The 21064-nt window shown below is 37.9% G+C and overlaps 1 protein-coding gene across 2 annotated transcripts in view; it reads left to right on the forward strand.

The window, feature by feature from the left end:
* Window positions 1-21064, forward strand: part of nrcama (neuronal cell adhesion molecule a) — a 58309-nt gene that overhangs the window by 2111 nt on the left and 35134 nt on the right. The gene's annotated exons all lie outside the window — the stretch shown is intronic.

Below are 21064 nucleotides of genomic sequence, written 5' to 3' on the forward strand. Positions count from 1 at the left end.
GATTTGGAGATGAAGAGCAAAACAGAGGCCCATTTTTTTTTTCTTCACTCAGCTACTCTCTTATAATTTACTCTTCCATGCGATAATAATCAGCTTCCATTAGGGGGATTTTGTGATATATGCCTTATAGTGTGGGGAACATTTTTTATTTATTTATTTTTATGAAATAACAAACTTAAAGAGACAAAAAGACAGGGATTAGAATACAATAAGATTTACTTAGCAGCTGAAATTATTAGTCCCATTCATAAATTTACATGTAAGATCCAAATTTTGAAGGAAGCACAGTCTGTTTGTACCAGTTAAAGCCCATATTAGAGCTGAAACACTGTTGATTGAGCTGATTAGGCAGTTAAACAACAAAATTCAATTAATTTAACAGCATTTTTTTAAAGAAACTGTATATTTCAATTTGAAGCAATTCAGAAACATCTGCTTACAGAGTCAGTTTGTGATGCTCAGTAATATTATTTACTGTGTACCTTTTGTAGCCAGTGGGTATATCACACCTATTTATACAGCGATTTATGAGTGGGACAAACTATTGTGATGGTAATAAGAGTGGCAATGTGTGTAACCATGAAACTGAAAGTGTGAGCTTTTTCATGCAGTGTTAATATTTGCAGTCAGCATCTGCTGTTATTTTAACACACTGTGATACAATATGACACAATGCAGCGTGTTCACCCCGAAACGACACTGTAAGCCAGCAATTCTGCACAGAACAACTCTGCAGGCTTCTTATTCATAACTGTGACAGTCAGTGAATGGGAAGCCTAAAGATGTGATCTGTGAAGCTGCACCAGAATGTCAATATCAGCTTGTTAACTTATACAGCAATATGACAATAAAACAAAGGCCGGTTTTTATTCACTGGTTTTACAAATAAGGACATCTGGTCCTTACCAGGTCTAAAAATGAGCTAAATAACACCTCAGATTATCAGCTGTACGTGACATATTACACCATGTCATTGCTTATTTAATAATAACAAATCCAAAATGTAGAGGGCAGTGTGTATAAAAATAAATAAATGAAATAAAAAATAATTAAAACCATCACTCAGTAGCTTGTAGAACCATTGGCAGCAATAACACAAGGTATTTTTTTTCTTTTTGACATCAGTCTGTTACATTGATTTTTACAACATTCCTTGATAGGTTTGCAGAATGTTTTTATGCACAGCTCTATTGAGGTCCTGCAAAAGCTTTTCAACCAGGCAGATGTCTGGAATTGGTCTGGACCTCTGCAACACCTTGATTCTTTTCCTTTTGAGCCATTCCGATGTAGATTTTCTGCTAAATGCTTGGGATCGTAGTCCTGTTGCACAACCCAGTGTCAGCCAAGCTTTAGCTAAATGACAGAAGGCCTTATGTTTGACACTGAAATACTTAAGAGGAACTCAGTCACTGAAAGGTGTCCATGTCTTTTGGTTGCAAAACAAATCCAAATCATGACCCCTTCACCATTATGTTTGACAACTTGACTCTTAAGATGCTTTTCTGACTTCTAGTTTTACGTTTAAAATCATTTAACATGCTAACTGAGGTCCGTAGAGTCTGAGATGTTGCTCTTCAGTTTTTTTTTTTCTTTCTTTCTTTATGGAAACCATTTTAACAAGACAATGCAAATAACCCAGGTGTAAGAAAAAGAGTTAATGGCAGAGCTCCATTTAGACTTCTGAAAAGAGTGAAGGTACTTTTATTATATATGTACTACCACAGCAGGAAAAGAAATGTAATCAGAAGGCTGATTATACCTAAAACTAATCATCCACCAAGGCCTGTGATGTGATTTGGAGTTTTAATCCAAGTTGCACTTTTATTGTGTCCTTTCTGTGCTCGTGTTCAAACTCTACACATACTTTCATGAAAGTAATTTGGATAATTTGCATAATCTCTTAAACAATCAGTCAAATGATAGTAATCGCATACCTCCACCTCAGCTCTCACCTAGCTGGAGGGAAATCTTCTTTGTTAGAAGTTGTCATTTATTTCAGTTTGACTCAATTAGTAAGATGAGCAGTCACGCTCTTAAATCCAAATTTTAAAAATAAGTATGCGATGCCATCCTTTGGCACTTTGCCGTGTTGTCTCGATTGCTGTTGCTGAGCTTTTCTTCTCCTGAGACATCAGACGATGTGGCTTCAGTCTCCTGTGACAACCCCCCCCACCATGGACTGTCAGAGCAGAGTCAGCTGTGGCTGAGCCATTACTCACGTCAGATGCAGTGTCGCCGTCCCTCTTCCTGCACTTCTGTTTATCCACAGTCCATTAGACAAAAAGTCGAGTGATGGAGCTTACGGTCAGCTCAGGTGGATGCTCATCGTATTCGCTGTTCCTGTAGGTGATGTCATAATCTCAAGGGCAAGGGATGGTATTATCTTCACTTTCTTCCTGGATCAGCGTTGAAATTATCTCTTTAATATTTCACTGTGATAATGTGGTAGCCTTCATTCTCCAGAACTTCATAAAAGAGGGTTAAAGGTGTAACTGATTCTTTCTGGGACTGCAGGTCATATCATCTCAGGTATGTTTATGAAATGCAAAACGAGTTTATGTTTTGGAAACAGTGCATGCAAAATAAAAATTGTAGTTTGGGTTCTCGGACTGCACAGTTTCATGCACTGCCACAACAAGGAACCATGTCCTCTTTTGTTAAACTCATCCCCAGAGGTTATTAAGCTCAATCCCTATAAGCAGTCACCTGTAAAGTAATGCAGGTGCACATGTGGACCAGTCCTGATAGGCAAAAACTCAGAAAACAACAATAACAACAACAACAACAACAAAAAAAACTAAACAGAAAATGTTCTGTACATAAACATGATCATCACAGGTTTATGTCTCAGTCTAGATTTGTAAATTCGTACCTCATATCGATGGAATCACTGAGAAGGGTGCAGTGAAATGAGAACAATTAGTCTCACTGATCTGCCTGTATGCTTTGGGTTAATAGCACCCTGCAGCAATGATGGTGGGCTTGTGGGGGTAGGAGGAGCATAAACACCCTGGCTGTGCCCTTTGGCTTGCAGCTGAACATGTTTGGATGGCTGTTTTCATTACAGCATGGGGACACGTTAAATTAGCACGAGTGGCTGAAGACTGATGAATTGGAAAATGGGGATGATTAAAGCTAAGGAGGGAGTGTGGGTAAGTGTCTGTGGGGGTGGATGCTTTTATTCTCCCCATCTTCTGTACAACACAGATGTTTTTATTTCAGTTTTTATTTTCTCTTGAAGAGGATGTTGTTGCTGGAAGATAGGAGGGACCCAGTTTCGCTCAATGTGGGCAAAAAGTAATTCAGCTGTGTGATTTGGGTATATTTGAATAAAGCGTGGCAGTTTAATTCAGGCGTCCCATCATCCTCATGCTTTTCCACATTTGTAGTTCATGTTGTTATGACTAGATGCAGTGTAAAGTTTAATGTCATCAAAGATTATCTCTTTATTAGATGCCTTTCAGGTGAAAATTAAATCTCAGAAAAATGGAAAAAGGAAAAAGAAGAGAAATGGGAAGACACATTACAACTGATTAAAGACAAGTGGAAATAATTGGAAGAAGGAAACTACAGCTTCAGAGTAGAGTGAGGAGAATGGATAAAAGAGCAAAGTGCTGCTGCAATCACAAGCTGTATCTGGAAAATAATTCAAATTAATTCAAGATTAATTAAGATAAATCCAAGGAGGCAAATCATACCACACCTGAACTGCTTAACTTATGGACACATACTTATTTCTACCCAGAAATGTGCATTAAAAGTCAACAGTTTCTTTGCCTTTTGTACCTCATACATGTATTTAGAAGAGAAGCCCATAAGTGTGTGTGTGTGTGGATCAGGTGGGCAACAGATGAGAAAGCAGAGAGGCTGCCAGACTAGTTGTGGCTGACACTTGCTCAGTGTAAAAACATATCAGCAGATCTGACTGAACAGCTGGTTTGACTTTGTATGCTGTGACTTTCACAGGCAAAGATGATTCGCTTTCACTACAGGTACATGTTGGGTTGCTTTGCTGCAATTTAAACAAAGAAAGATAGAAATAGAAATGACAGAAAAATAACAAAGCCGACTAAACAAATAAAAAAAAAAACACACAAAAAATTCCTTTACATAAGTGCATAATAAGAAACTGTCCAAAGAAAGACCCAAAGCAACCATGAGGGGATGTGGTGCAAACAAACACAAAGCGACCAAAACTGATCAAACAATGATCAAAATGAGATAAACCAGCTGCAGAGAAATGCAAAAAAGGACCACAAGGAGACATAAAGCATCCAGAACAAGGCCAAAAATATCTCAAATGTGACACAAAATGAAATCAAACACACACACAAAGGCTTCAAAGAGATAGATAATTACAAAAATGTAAGACAAAATTAAATGAAAATTAACACAGAGATCCAACACATCCCAAGTGAGATCCAAAATAGCCCAGGTGTCACACAAAATCCACACAATGGACGTGACTGATGGTTGTATGTAGATTTCAGCAGTTTTCAATTGTGTTGTGTGTGTGTGTGTGTGGTGTATTAATGTTGTCAGGGCAGCTAATGTAACAGCACTTGAGTCCAAGCCATAGTTCTCTGTGGGGACACTAAGGTGTATCGCATTGTACAAAGATTTTGAGATAAAAAAAATGAGCAAATTGGAACACAAAATGAGCATTTAGAGATGCAACATGACCACAAAGACTAATTGCAACTCAACGTTACTTCAGCTGCACCAATAGTTCACCACAAAGAGACATAACATAATCAAAATGAGCCATAATGATCTAAATGGGACTAAATATTTGTAAAAAATATGCCAGATCATAAAGAATCAAACAACATATCATTAAAACACACAAACTAATTTCAAAGATCTTTAAAAAAAACACTCAAAAACACAAATGAACATAAATGAGACAAAATTTGATAGAAAAGAACAAAATGAGGAAAAAAACTGTTCTAGGCAAAGAAAAAATCCATGAAAAGACACTAATGAACAAAACTGAACACAAGATTATTAAAATGGTAGAAAAAAAAACAAGATAGATTGTGCTAAGCATCAGAAAGATAAACAACTGAATGCACACCAACAATCAAATCTGCATTTTTATTATGTGTCCATATGTGGGTGTCTTGCTGCTTATTAGGACAAATGAGGGGGCCTTCAACATAAATCTCCCAGGGGAGCCTGTTGTCATCAATCTGTCTGTGGTGCATATACTGTATAGTTACTGTACATCCTTATTTTCTAACCCGTCTTAAGGAAACAAAGGAGGAATGTTCAAATCCCAGCGGCGAAAGCTTAACTCATTGTACAGCAGGCTTAAAAACAATATTACACCATCCACCAGAATCTTTGTCACAGCTCTTAAATGATTAGTGAGGATTTAGGTCAAAGAAGCCATTAAAGAATTCTCTTATCACACCAAACACCCAATTGGTTCAAGGCACCACTATCACATGGCGTTTGGGATCCAACCAGCCTGAACAGTGACTATTAAAGCTGTTTTTACAGGCTATAATTAAATCTGCCAGCTATGAAAGATTTTTTTAACTTGTTTATAGCTGAAAGGAACTGCATAATATACTGTTTTTTTTTGTTTTTTTTTTAAGAAAAATGAGATTAGATTGATGAAAATTTTATCTTAAGGTCTTCACACATGATTTGTAGAGTGTGTAATTTATGTATGACTTCTTAATCTGTGTAGCCAGCCTCATAGCAGACGGCGTTTATGCTGCACCTGCGGGAAAACCCTAATATACCAGACTCGTCTCATTTCCAACACCTCAGGGTGCATTTTTCCCTAAAGGAAGTCATTCCGGCCACAGTTATTGAAGGAGCACTTTATGTCGAGCAGATGCTAATCATTAATATCTGTTTGGTGTCAGAAAGGAGCACATGTCCTCATTCCTACCCATCTGATCCCAGAGAGGAGCTGTGTTGAGGCCGGCCCGTCTTCAGTAAGGGTCCTGTGCTTGAACTGAAAGAATGTCTTTGTAGAAGAAGATAAACTGTGCAGCCAGCAGATGAGGACGAAGAACAGAAGTGGTTCTCAGGGTGAAGAAGCCATCCATCAGCTTAAGATGAGTCTATTAACTGATAAACCAATTAAAGGCAGACAGACCCTCCTGTTTATGGGACTTGAAGGGGGACAAAAGAGAGACATCTGTCCTCCTAAACATCCTTGAGTGCTTGTTTATTCCAACATTTTGATTTTATTTGAACTAAAATAGCTGCATGCCCAAACGTGACCATACAAAATGGAAAGAAATCCCTGTACAGCTTAACCGCTGTAACACACTTGATCTGGTAAACAGTGGTGAAAATCAGTCAGTAAAACTGACTTGCTGTTTACAAAGCTGTTGGCCATATGACTTAGTGGAAGAATAAGTCATTTCCTTGTTTTATTCTTACTCAGCATATTTGAGGCATTGAGATGTCCGTCCTCATCTCAGTCAATGGCATCTCTCATCAGGGATAATGTCACACGCTGCCAGTCTAGCTGCTGTGTCTTCTTTGTGTCTTTCATCCTTCAAACTGCTGAGCTGGCTGGGTTTTTGGCCTTCCAGATAGTCTGTTGTCCTATGAAAGCCAGGCTTTGTTACTCACCTTGGCCTTTGGCTAACTGACATAATGCACCCCTGCTTGCTGTCTTAGCACTTTAGTTTATTGCAGTTTGGCTGAAATCATGAGTCAACTCCACCGTAATCGAGTCTGTTTCCGTCCTGAGAGAGCTTATTTGGGTCTGATAGGTAAATAGGTCTTATGTTTATGTTTAGCTCAATGGTAGTTGAGTTAATACTTCTCAGTTATGATGATTCACATCAGGTAAAAATCAAATGTTTTTTGTTAGTGACTCTGTGGCTGGTACTGATCAAAAGAAGGAACAGACTGTGATCAGACCAGTTTCTAATTTCTGCTATCTCTCCAGCACTCCGTGGAGTCCTAATCTCTTCTGTGGGAAACTGATAACATTTGTGTTCCTGCTCTGATTGCTAAGATACAGAGATAATATGCACAGACAGACTTAATTCAGGCGGAATACCTGCAAAGACGATGGATAAAGAAAGATGCTTGTCCACAGATAGTTGAGAACATCACACAGCAACTTGTCAGCCAAGTCTTTTTATTGAGTCATATTGGTATTAATAGTTTAACTTGTCAATGTCAATTTTGCACTTTACTTTAATTACTAAAGTAATCAGTTAACCTGCCCATAAGCTTTCTCTTTATGTGCTACTTATTATACAATGAAGAATAAACAATGCAACGCTGAAGATTTCTGCTTTAAATCTGCAGAGCACCAACTACTGTTTCAGAAAAGTGAGGTTAGTTGCAGGTTCTACAAAAATACTGGAAGAACTTATTCTGAGTGGGGAGGAGAAGTTTGTACATGCAAGGAAAGGGAGGAACATAAAAGCAAAGGTATGATCAAATGAAATAAAATGACTTTCTATTGTCTTTTTCTTAAATCTTTCAATTGACCTCATTGGAAAACATCACAGGGGTAAAGGAAGGTAGTAGGAGAAATTTGATAAGATGCACAAAAACACTATACTGAGAATCCTAACACATTTACTCAAAGTTGCTTTATGGGTCTGCAGTACTGAAACTAAATATGTTCAATAAATATTCCACAAAAAGTACTTTAGATACTTAATGTAATGCCATTTTTCACAATATTATGTGGAAGCCTTTGGTACAAAAGAAAACAGCACAAAAAAATAAACATTTTATTGTCACAGCCTGCTCTAACTCACTGCTCTGTCATTTATCCATACTAATCACATTTAGTACAACTGGAAACACAGCCAGTCTTCAATTGCAAAAGACTGTGTGACAGAATTGTCCCCCTTCCTTCAGAAAGGATAGTCTGTGCATCCTATGCTAGAGGAGAACTTAAATGAAGCATTAGAGCACCTTTCTTTAATATATTGGAGAATCCAAACAGCTTTTATCATGTGTGCTGCTCAGATACTTCTGGATTGTTTCACTCAGTTAGGAAGGCTCCTAAGGAAAATAAGCTATTTGATTGTATCCCAGAGCTTGGAGAACCTTTAGGGTCAGGAAATCACTCAGATAAGCTGAGCTAGCCAGGAGCAGCTTGACAGTCAAATGGTGCATTTGTAATATTGTAGAATATGAGTACATTACTATTTGAATTCTTTTGCATGAAATTTCCAGCATTTGCATGAACACTTAATTATATAACTACCTCTTAAGAATCACTCTAGTATTTTGTATTTAGGCCAAATGACTCCAGTATTCTAATACTGTCATATGGGTGGAAAGAAAAGTGAAGCCATATTAGCATATTCATCCAAATTTGTTAAATGTGGAAAAAAATTATAGAGTCATACCCTTCAGACATTTTAAGGCCATTGGAGATTTTTTTGAGCACAGTGTTTTTAAGGAGTACAGATGAGTTTTTAGTTTTATTAAATAATGAACTCACATATTCCATTTTTTTCTTAGAAAATACCAACACTGTCTCATGAAAAAGTATAAAGACATTTTAAATAATCCCTCCTGTTAATATCAATTTATCTGAATAATAAATGGTTCTCAATCTTCAAAGATAAAAAGAAAATCTTTTAAGTTGAGCTTCAGGACTTTGTAAGATCTGGTTAATTTAACAGAAATTTTCATATGAATTTCCTCAAGATAATTTATGACATGACCTGAGAGGTTTTTTTATCATTTGAAATCTGTCATCTTGCAGCAGCACACAGTTAAACTCTCTGCTTTAAGAAACTGGTTGCCAAAACTGTAGCCACAGTTTTGACCAGACAGCCATATGTTTTCACTAATAAGTGTCTGTGATGTCTTTCCTTTCTCTGTAAAGTATAAGGCAAGAGGTTTTTTGTCAGTGTGGTGCTGTGTTCTTTAAATATTTTTGGCATTTCCTCCTTTATTTGACAGATAAAAACGAAAAGCAAACAGAGAACCGGTTTTAAATCAAAACAATCTTTTATTTTTCTAACAGATATAATGAAAACACATTCAGTAGCGGAAGTGTCGCAGATATAAGCTTGTTTTTTCACTAACGTTATGCTGTGAAATAAAACGTTCGAACATGTCCACATTCTTTAAATTGTAATTACTTGGAAGCCCTTGAGGGATGGACAAAAATCTGCACTGCTCCTGTTAGTACAGCTCTCTTTTCACATGTGTCCTCCCAGCATTTTCCCATCGTATGCACACTGCTGGTATTGACCCTCAACCCACTCCATCTCTCCACCACTCTGCTCTTACCCATGACTCACAAAGCCCATTTAACCTTTACACATCTAAATGCAAGCCAGCACTTGGTTTCTACCCGCTGGCTGCAAGCAGCAAGTATCTCTCTTCTCTTCTTTTTTTTTTTTTTTTTTTTTTTTTGCTATTTTTATGGGCTTGTTGGGTAATATGGCTCTTCGCTGTGTTATTTTGCTTTTTTTCCCCCTACAACTACTTGATATTTTCACCCAGAGGTTGTCCATATTTATGTGTTTCATACCCTTCTTTATGCAGGAAATAACCCAAAACTAAGAAGAACTAGGAGTTGGAATGAAGCAACCTTGAAGATGCATAAACACAGGAAACCCATTTTTTGTTACACAGTCACTCCAGCCAGTCATCCATTGCTGTTATATGATATATTGGTATATATTACCTGTGAGATATTTACTCTAGAAAAGAACCATTAATAAGTGGAAGAGCAGCTACTTTTACAAAAACGGGTATTGCATGTTTTTCCCGTGGTGATTTCCTGTGTACACACTCATGTAACCAGGTAACTCAAGCTATCGGGTGACAAGGGAGTGTATTCCAATTGCTGGACAAGATTAACTTTCACTGGTTTGGTCAGTAATGATACAGTCAATACTGCAACTGTTCATTTTGTTCCATACTTTGTTGACTCTGTTGAGCTATCATCTCCCCAAAGACTTGACAGATGCATGTGTGTCTTATCTATAGATGAAAAGGAATATAGGAAATGATGCATTTTATGTGCACTGGAGGAAGAAATCACTGTAGACTGCTATTCATTCCATAAGTCCATTATGCTAAACATGAGAGGGCATCCCAATAAGACAAGATCAGTTAGATATGCAGTAGGAAAATAATTAAATCATTGTGTTACAGGAAGTTTTTAATCACACATATGCATACTTATGAGTTTATAACTCTACCTAGATTAAATGTGTTGGATCTAGTGACATCTAGAGGCTAAAAGTGCAGATTGCAGCCAACTAGAAATACCTCTCACATAACCTCAACGTAGGGAGGATATAAAAGCTTTCTTGTTCATCATTGTGTTGTGTTTAAATATGTCTCAAATCATCCTAATTAAAAGTCCTACTTCATCTTTGGTGAATAAAAGTCAGCCACAAAATGCTGTATTAATGGATGAAATATACTGTCCTTCATGTTAGAGGCTCAATCTCTGTGAAATGGCAGATGGATGTGGGTTTAAAGTTGCATTACGTAACTTTTGGACCTTAAAACTCCCTGTTCCAGACTGGTTTGATGGCACAGTGGCATCTATAATGTGCATTTCTGGAGTCATTGCTGTCCAGCAGCGTTCCGAGGCTGAGAAACCGCACTTTTCATCTGGGACAGGTTTTTCATCCGGGACGGCACATGACGTTGCAGCTGAGTTTTGCTTTATGCACCGCATTACATGCTAGCAAGTGGATGTAACACACAGTGTGGCTGATTCAGCAAATAAATGCAAGAAGACATAATTGGAGGAAGAGAGGAAAAGACAGAAAGTAAGGGACAGAAAGAGAAAGATGAGACTGTCTTTTACTGGCTGAAGCTCACAGTACAGGTAGGATGCAAGATGCATGCTGATTTAGCTGTTGATAGGGGGTGCATCTCTGGGAAAAAGTTCTGTAGTGCATCTTTAAATCAGGTTTAGTTTTGGATTTGTTTCGGGCTGATCTGTTTCTTTTTCTCTCCTGGGAATTTCTTTAGATCAACTTGAAAGCATTTGCATGAAGCTTGTAACTGATAATGAGGATCAGGTTTCAGAAATCCAGTCGTGTCGGGACATGAGGAAGTATTGACACAGAGATTATTGATCCTGGGATTAAGAGAAGAAACCAGAAGGCATTACTGAGCCTTCAGTTTTGGGCAGCTGAGTGATTGCTCATAGGTTCAGTTAGATAGGCTGGATTGAGCTGAGTCTCTTAACTGTTTATTTTTATCAGACAAAATCTCTGCACTTAGACATTTGTTAGACAAAGCTCCCTTCAGCCAAAAGCAAAGGAATTCAGCTCCAACTAGAGTAAAATTTTAAAGATTTGTCCTGTTTTAATATGCATCAGAGAATAATTTGGCTTTTCTTTGCTGAATGATGCCTTCTAATTTAGCCATTGGCTAAATATGACTAAACTGATTAAATTAAACATTGAAGAGTTACGTTTTATTTAAGGCCACTGAAATTACAGTTTAGCAGATGGCATGAGAGGCATAATCAACAATAAAGCTAGTAAACAGAGTAGATGAGTGTACTGTCCCAATGTAAACTCTGGGCTGCTTTACTGTGAGCTATGCTCATTAGCTCAGGCAGCATCTGCTTTTGGAGCACCAAAGTGCTGACTGGGGCCTTTTGTATAGAGATCACTACAGCTCTTTTTCAGCTGGGTCCATGTTGTCTGGTTTACCATGAACTCAGCACCATGGACAAACAGGGCGGTGGAGCCCAATGGGCAGCAATAAATGCCTGTATGTGTGTTTGTGTGCAACAATAGATGGAGAGATAGCAAGCTGCTATGGTAGATCCATTACACAGTATAAAGCTGAACTCTGAAGTTTTCCAGCTGCTGTTGTTGATCTTGGTCCAGATTTTTATTTATTTAGTTTTGTATTTGCATTTCTTTTAAAAGATATGTTGTAAGAAGTTCCCCTAACAGCTGGTTGATTTGTCTTTTAAGGAAGTGTATTATAACTTAATATTACAAAGATGAAGATGGGAGAGAGGTCTTTAAAAATATTACATTTAGGAATCATAAGAGGTAGACTGGATTGAAAACATTCGCACTTGATTCACATATTGATTTTTCTTGTCCTCTAAAAGGATTGCAAAGGCATCAAAGGATTAATTTAGCCTCTCCCTTTTGGAACGGAAATTGGTGTCAAATAATGAGGGAATAAGGACACAGACACACAAAATCTTTCCTCTGTGGATTTTTAATCTAAGATGTATAAAAATAGCTTTAAAATATGGCATGTTCATCCAATAGCTCCTCAGATGGCAGGAGTATATTATCAGTGTGAGCGTGCGGCTGTTTAAGCTTTCAGATGGATGTGGCTGATTCTCTGGTTTGTTTTGTTTGCCAGATTTGACTGCAGGTCAGTGTCATCTGTGAATTTGTTTAATGAAAATCAGGACAAAGGTAGGAAGCAAATAAAGTAGGCGCATTTGTATGTGTGTGCATTGTGTGGGTAAATGTGTGTGCAGCCGGTGCAGGTAAGGAAGCAAAAACATCACTATATTACTGAGCCATGACAAGTCATACCAAGTCATTTATTTTTCTGCTCAGGTGTGGTCATGACTCACAGCACACAATTCATGAAGGTCTGAGGATCATTTGCACATGACTTCTGTAGCTTCATTAAGGCAGCTTTTGTTGTCCCACAAAATGCTGTCACATCAACAAAGCTGAGAGCTACAGAGGCGACAGCTGTGTGAGCAGCAGCTGAGATTTATTTGACCTCGAGGCCAAAATAAACAAATACAGCACTTATAAATGCAAAAGCAAACCACACAAACAAGTTAATTCAGTTTACATAAAGCCTTTATAGTGCATAATGCTTCTGTTTAAATTTTGCTCTGCTTAGTCTTCACATTTTTAAGTCCTTGTTCAGAAGTGGACTGTTCATTTTAAGCCTGGCTGGTTTTGTGAAGTAGATGTTTTGGAGCTTTCATATTCAATGAATGGCAACTGCTGAGAGGACTGTAATTAGTCACTTTGGGTTTCGCATGCAGACGCAGATAATCACAACTCGCACAGTTCTGTACGCATTCCTTTAAGATTTCTCTTTGTCATACAATTCATGCATGCAGGTTTTAACATGATCACCATCATTTTAAGTATTTAGAAGCTAAAAAATGCATAAAGTTTTCTTTCTGGATGAATTTTGGAGAAAATGTAATTGCTTTGTTTACATTTGCTGAACAATCGTGGTTGACTGGTTGCTCAAAACACAGGATTTTGCAATATTCTCACCATTTACCTCAATCTATTGTAATAAATAACGAGATTAAGATGCATATAGATAGTTGCAGGTAAATGACTCAATTCAATTCAATTTACATATTCCAAAGCATTGCCCAAGTAATAACTCAACCTTACGTTACATCTCACAAATGCAAAGTTTGTTTCCCTCAAAGCACTTGAGTCAGTAGCTGACTTGGGTTTCTCTCATGCTCCCACAGTGTGTCTTGTTTTTACCATAGTTTTCCTCCTCTGCACTGAAATCTACCAGAGCAGATGTTGCTAGATCTTGCAACAGAAATAAGTAACCCAATCCATAAAAACAAGGCCAAAACACTCATAACTGTGAAACACACTTTGCAAAGCAGAAGTGAGTGTTGCAGGGTGTAAACTCCAGTTGGATGTAATAGTACAGTTAAGATATATGTCAACATAATGTACACTACTCACAAAGCGTGGAGATATTCAGCCCTTTGTATGATGTCAGAATGCATCTTAATTGTTATATAACCTTTCCAGATGAACTTAATTTCACTTTCTCTAAACTCTTAAAAGGCACATGTACGACTCTTTGATGTCTAAGTACTTATTAGACAGCATGTTGTCTTCTGACAAATTGTTTAATGATAAAAAAACAAAAGTGTCTGAAACATGGGTCAACCACTAAATGTTCTGGGTTAATGACATTTTGTATTTAAACAGTCCTCTTCATCATATTGTTCAACCTTTAACATCATAAGGCCAGGACAACCCCTAACACATGACATTGACATTTTTATATTGTGGTTTACCCACCACTATAAGTAGCTTCATTAGCATGATTTGTTTCAATAAAATGTTTGAGATGAAGGAATTATTACTGTATGATTATTTTAAAATGTTCTATATTCATGATGTAATGTCAGTGTAGCATGAGCTTTTTACATTTTCTCTAAATTTCATCTGAAAGTTGAATATTCCTAATTCTTGTGAGTAGTGTATATAGTTTAATGGTCACAAGTTTATTTATGTGCTTACTCACTTCAGACTTTACTTGCTTTCAGGGGCTGTTTAACTTCACTTATGGTTGGTGTTTGGTTAGGTTTAGGCATTAAAAACTAAACTAAGAAAGCACGAGGGTGTTCCTAAAAATAGGTCCTCTCACAACTTCCACTCCTTACTTTGATTTACTGGGGAGCCAGTCATCTGCAAAAGACACAAAACTGAAATCAATCACTTTGGTAGTTCTGTCAGGTGTCAGATTTGTGATTCAGCAAACCAGGATGGAAAAGACAGTCCCTGGGCGCAGATGACAAACAGACTGAATGCAAGGTAGTATAGCTGTCAGTAGCCCATGCATGACTTTACAGATATATTCTATTGTACTAAAAGGTCATATTGCGTTCATACAAATTGTACACTTCCCTACAGACAACTAGAGAAATTCACTCTGACATTAAATACTTCTTTTAATGTACTGCCAGCAAAGCATAGTTTGATCCCTAGCCATTTGTGTGCACAGAAACCTCAAAGGAGGGCTAACATGAACATAAAAAGCTGATCTACATGCACATGCCTGTCATCGCTCATTTCCAGTTGAAATCTTTTTGTTCTGATAGTCTTCTGAATCACAATTATTTTTCTTTTTTCTTTGGTCTGGAATAAAACTGGGAGAGGAGCAGGAAATGCGCTGCGACAAAGCTGCAGTCAGGCTTCAGTCTTTGTGACTTTGTTGATCCATTGGAGGGGGAAGAAAGCTGATCCTTTTTGTTCTCATCTCACTTGGTGAGATATGCACAGTTACATGGATAGTGGATGTAATTCTGCTCTTTACTATCCCTGAAAGCTTTGTGTCAGCGTGTTGCCTCCTCATTGCAGCTTTAAGTCTGAGGACATGGTTTTTGTGAGGAGTCCCACATTAATGAGATCACAGAGAAATCCCTTTCCACTGCTGTTACTAATATTAGCAGAACTCAATCTTCTGTTCTCCTGCTTTTGTCTTTGTCAGGTGGAAGGTAGGCAGTCAATATTAGACATCTCCCAGGCATCCTATGCTCTTCCCTGTTTGCATACCCTTTTGTTCCACACACTCTCATATCCAGTGTTGTTTCTCACTGACCTCCACTCCCTTTGCCTTCTTCAACATCTGTGTCCATCTTTGCTTTCCCTTACATCCCTTTTCCTTTGTTGCCTGAGATGAGATGGTCTCCAGGGTGCTGGCTGCATGGATAGTTTTTCAGAGTGTTTCTGACATGTCATGTTGCTGATTGCCAAGTCGTGCTCTCCCTTCTTCCTCACGCTCACCATGGCGATGAGCTACAGCTTCAGTATTCTGCCTGCTTTCTCAGGTTTTATCACAGGCTCTAAATACCTTCTGTAGCAGCTAAGAGATTTCCGTCTGTTATTTTAGCTTTACCACCTGGAACAGTTCTACCTCTGTCCGATTATTGGGCCATTTTGCTTTGAAAAGTCTATCCACCCAATATAAACTGTTTTACATGTGGACTGTGATGACCATTTTAAAACATTTAACTGAGGATTTTGATGTGTTTTCAGGATCATTACCCTGTTGTTGAAGCGAATCTTAATAAGAAACTCACGATAAATTAATAATATAGAAATTGAAAGTGTCTGAAATAAAATTCCTTTGAGTCTTTTTTTGTCTTCTTTAAAAAGGCAGAAGGATAATTATTAAATCCACTCCTACAAAACTAACATTCATCACACTGAAAATACTGAAATTTAAAGACATTGTCAATTTTAAAACTGAGTTAAGCATTTTCAATTGCCTAATATTATTGAAAAAAGATGTCCAATTAAGGGAAAGTAAATTCAGTTTAAGAGGAACATACATGTTTTAAAAAAATCAGCTGCGGAAACAAACACTAAACTTCAATGTATCTCTACGAGATCGGTTTAGTTATTGAATAGCTGCAGTGAAGACTTGAACACATGTCAAACAATAGGTAGATTTAAACAAATTATACATAAAAAAGATGTAATGAAAAGATATGAAGCAATTAACGAGGCTTTCAAAAATTGAAAACAATGCATATTTTGTATTATTTATGTTTGGTTATTATTACAACCTTTTTGTCCGGATGGAGATTTTGTGCACGCTGCACTACTCAAACAAATTGGACCTATGAATAATGCGTTGGACTCTCTGCCAGAGGCTGCATTGTTCCAAGAATTCCTGAAGGAGAAGATGAGACGCAAAACTTGTTTCTTAGTACATAACAGCTAAATATGGAGCTGTATTATTACCAGTGTTGGGTTGATCAGAATTATATCAGAACTTTTACCAAATTCTTCCATGTCTGAGCCATTTCTCCTGTCCATATCACCCCACACGTTTTGGTTATGTTTACCCACGAAGCCATGTGCTGAACCTACAATTTACTTTGTGTTGTAGACCTCTTCCTGTATTTGTTCCGCTTGACCAAAACCGGTGTTTGTAGGCGGACCGAGTCTGCTTCTTTGATTCGAATGAGAATTTGTTTACACAATCGCTTTCCAGGCAAAAGGACTAGGATTCGAATCAAAAAGCCTGGCTAAGATGTTGGCAAGGCCCCACGTAGGAGTGCATGTTTGTGTTAAAAGGGGTTTTACTGCCTTAGTAGGCACCCCCACTGCACAGTCTGCAGCAATACAGAAATTAGCATAGAAATCAAGGTGTATGGCAGGACTCTCACTCACACTGACTTATTGAATGGAGTCTCATATAGTGAGGTATTTCATCTGCACTAATGCTGGTTCAAATAGACTCTTTTTAAATCACCTTGCAAATCATGTCTTTTTCTGCAGCTGGTCTGTTTCATCTTCAGTTCCTCCAGACCTCCCACTCCCTCATCTCCTGTGCTTCTGCTTTTTTTTTTCTTTTGTCTCTCTTGCTTTCAAACAATTGGATGATTGGAAACGATCTAGAGAGCTCATTTCTGGACAATTTTAGTGTTCTCCTCTAAGTTGCATTAAGTGTAGCAAAAGATCTACGAATGAAAAATACTTCCTACTGTTCTTTAGTCTTGATTTATTTTTCTTACTCTGCATTCTCTGTGTGACATTCTTGATGACTCTATTGTGTTCACTGCATGGTGTTGAGTGGGAACAGCAAGGATGGGAGAAATGTCCTTTAACCTCTGAAAGGAAGAAAAGAAAACTCTGAGGAGGCAGTAAATCTCCTTGATTAAACCCAGCTCTCATAGACTTCTCTTTTTGTTTGGGACTGGACTGTGTGTGTTGTCTGTCATGTGAAGGAAGACTGTTAGAATTAAAAACCTTTGGAATAGTCATGGTAACCAACCCTCCCTCTCAGTCTCTGTCTCTTCCACACATATACAAACATTGTAAGAAGTGTATGGGTGTTGAACTGATCCGTGGAGTATTCAAAAGCAGAGAAAGACCAACCTAACACAGGTTTGTGGTATTTTTCAGTGTAGTTACAGTTTAAGACTCTTGTCTTTACTATTATATACTGTAATGTATTTTTCAGGTGAAGAGGCACCTGGAACTGTAAACTCAAAGCTTGGTGAAACTGTGAAAAATATGGTAGTGCAAGAAGTCAGTGTTGCTACAGCAACCCAAGGATGCTTTGAAGCACTGAGTAAAAGTAAAGACTTTGATAGGAATCAATGGTGAAATATCAGCATTTTTTCAGTGCTTTTGACCCATCACTGATGGCCAGGTTGTGCTCTCTCTTCCTCCAGCCACTCACCATGACAGTGAGCTACAATGTTCTACCTATTTCTGAGTTTTTACATCAGTACAGAAAACAGACTTTCCTGTGCTAGTTTACTTCTTATGCATTAGCATGAATAGTTATGGGCACCCATGGTCATTTTTAAAATTTATTTTAATGAACAGCTAATCGATGAAAAAAAAAGATGACCTGATCTCCAAAGGCTAGTAAAGAAGCCACATTTCTTTGGTATTTCGAGAGAGAAAGTTTTGGACTTCTTTCCTCTACAGCTTTAAAAAAGGGACAATGGCCTCAATCAAATGATCATTATGATCATGCATGATTAGTTTTAGTAGCATACCCTTTGTCAGGTATCACAAGCTGTACATGCATTTTGTAGCTATTAAGAGTTTCTTGGTTCTTGTTTGGAGAAGTTGTAGCTCTGTCAGATTATTGGGCCATCTTCCATGCAGTCATCTTTAAAAGTCTATCCGCCGAATATTTATGTTGAAGGACTGTGATAGTAAAATTAGAAACAATCCCATTTGAACATGTGTTTCCTATCACTGTATTTCATCTAATGCTTCTCGGGGTAAACTGCTTATTAAGCCTCTTCAAAAGCAAACTGCATGTATCCACTTCTGTCTAAAGCTGTGGTCGTCATCAATCTAGCAACCCACAGCTAATGATTGTAAAGCTTTGCTAAGCTAATAAAAGTGAATGCAACCCAACTTGATCAATATGACAGCCCATGTATAATATCTCAGCTAATGTTCATAAGCTTTGTTACCAAAGCTGGAGCTTCCTGAACCCACAACAGTAGACAAAAGGTTTCCCCCAGGGACTAAAGCCCATTTCAGACAGGCACAGCTTTCCATTAATCACTAGGTAACTGAACATGTTGATGTCATGTGTGAATCTCTAGGTAACTGAACATGTTGATGTCATGTGTGAATCACCCTTGGTTCTTTTCGTAACATTTTGAGAAGGCAATATGACTAGCTTGAACCTTGTAACATGTACATATAATTTTCCTTCCACCTCTGCTATGTTTTACAGAACTACTGCATTTTTGGCACACTAACATGAATTGATATGGTGATATGCCATGTTGTGAGGTAACAGTGGCTCCATAAAGACTATTATATATGTCACTTAGAGCACTGTCCATTCTCTTAAAAAATGAAAAATATTGCAGGTGCATATATTGTTTTCACTTTCACAGGTGTGTCTTAATAGTGAGTTAGGAACACTAATAGAAAAGTGACGATTGTCTTAGTAACTGGATATCAGCACTTTAAAAGTTAGATGAAGCCAGATGGGGCAGCGTGGCTCAGCAAGGCAGAGTGGTTGTCTTGTAACCCGAGGGTCGGCCAAGTCGAGTTCATGTCGAGGTGTCCTTGGGCAAGACACCAAACCTAATTGCTCCTGTTGGGTTGAACTGCCTTGCATGTCAGCTTCTGCCATCAGTGCGTGAATGTGTGCATGAATGGGTGATGCATATGTAAAGCGCTTTGGGTATCGTTCCAGGTACAGTAAAACACTATATAAATACGGACCATTTACCACAAACACTATGTATTTCATGTGTGAAAGGGCTCAAATGTACATAGCCACCATGTCAGACGCCATCAGATATGTGTTCATTCAGGTTTCAATTATCATTATCTTTACTCACCATTTTGTTCAAATACTGTAGCTCCAAAAATATCAAAATGGCAGTCATCAAATGCCAAACTCAAGGCTTCAAAAACGAGGCTGGGTGACTCCATGGTGGCATACATACCTTGTATTTGCTATGTGTGGCTCACTCAGTGGGCCTTTGGCTCATACATCCATCTTGTGCACAATTAATGTGTATGTTATTGGTTAGGCAGTGGCATTCATTTAAATTTGACAGTTTCATATTTGTCTATAATACGTAGTGTAAATCACAGTAAATATACAGGACTTTATTATGTGCTGAAACCCTTTCAGTCACCCTGAGATTATCAAAGTTGATCTTCATTACTAAGTATCATGGACTAATTAAACAGCAGCACTTTTCAAAAACTGTGTTTCTGTGTTTGTTCAAATAATGCATTATTATTGTTTAAAAAGTAATAACAATGATCATTTCTTGCTGCCCAAGGGAGTAATTTGTCAGTATAACACAATGAAATGGTGCAATAAACCCAACATGCCCACCTTAATAAGATAATTTGTCATTTTATGTGACAAAGAAATGTGTAGACTGATGTTTATATGATGTAGACCCACGCACACTTGCCAATAATGAATATTCAAGCCCTTTTCCTGAACTTTTTCACACACAGATGGCATGTCTGACACTTAACATAACAACCTTCAGGCTCTAACAGACAGACAGTATTTTCACTACCCAGGTGCTACCGTATGTCTGCATAGCTGACTAGCCAGACACTTTTCATACTTTTTAATACTTTACCTTGAAGCAGAGAGGCTGTTGCAAATACCTGCAACCTTTCCTCTTTGTTGATGGGAGACTGATAGTCTGTGCTTATTCAGTGAAACATTTTGCCCAAGTGTAATCACTGAGCTTCCTGCTGTTTGCACTCCTCCATGGTAGCTAGAGTGTGAATGTTCAGTGTGAGAACCATATCTTATTAAAGGTAATTATTATAAGGATTATTATAAAGTTTCTTCTGGTTCTGGCTGAGGCTGATGAAATTTCCAATGTTATGTAGAGAGGGTTCAGATCCTTGACCCTGAAGTCAGTTGAAGGTAAAATTAAGCAGGGACACCAGGCAGTTAAGTGGCAGGTTAAGTGTGATTTTCTGGGCAGCTGCTACTGTCTGTGATTGCTGAGGCCCTTTAGCCTCGGGGATTAGGTCGCACACACAGTTTTTTATTCATGCCTGGGGTCAGTTATTCTATCACAGTTGAAAAATCAGACACATGCTGTTTACTGGCTCCCAGTGGGTCCATAAACCAGGAGGCTAATTGAAACAGGAGGGAGACAGTAAATCAAAATGCACTGGGCCTAAGGAAAATACAGCTTTTGAAGACACAGTGATCATATTTTAGTTGGTTTAAGAAAGAAACCACAGCATTCATCTCCAAAGATTTCACATTCACAGTGTTGTCATAGAGATATTCTTACTGAGATCAGATCTATTTTTGACCAGGAGCATTTATTCAAAGACTAACACAATGTAGTTTTTTCTTGCAAGTTAAATATTCAACCCTC

This window comes from Melanotaenia boesemani, chromosome 23 (genome assembly GCF_017639745.1).
Source record: "Melanotaenia boesemani isolate fMelBoe1 chromosome 23, fMelBoe1.pri, whole genome shotgun sequence".
Classification (NCBI taxonomy): Eukaryota; Metazoa; Chordata; class Actinopteri; order Atheriniformes; family Melanotaeniidae; genus Melanotaenia; species Melanotaenia boesemani.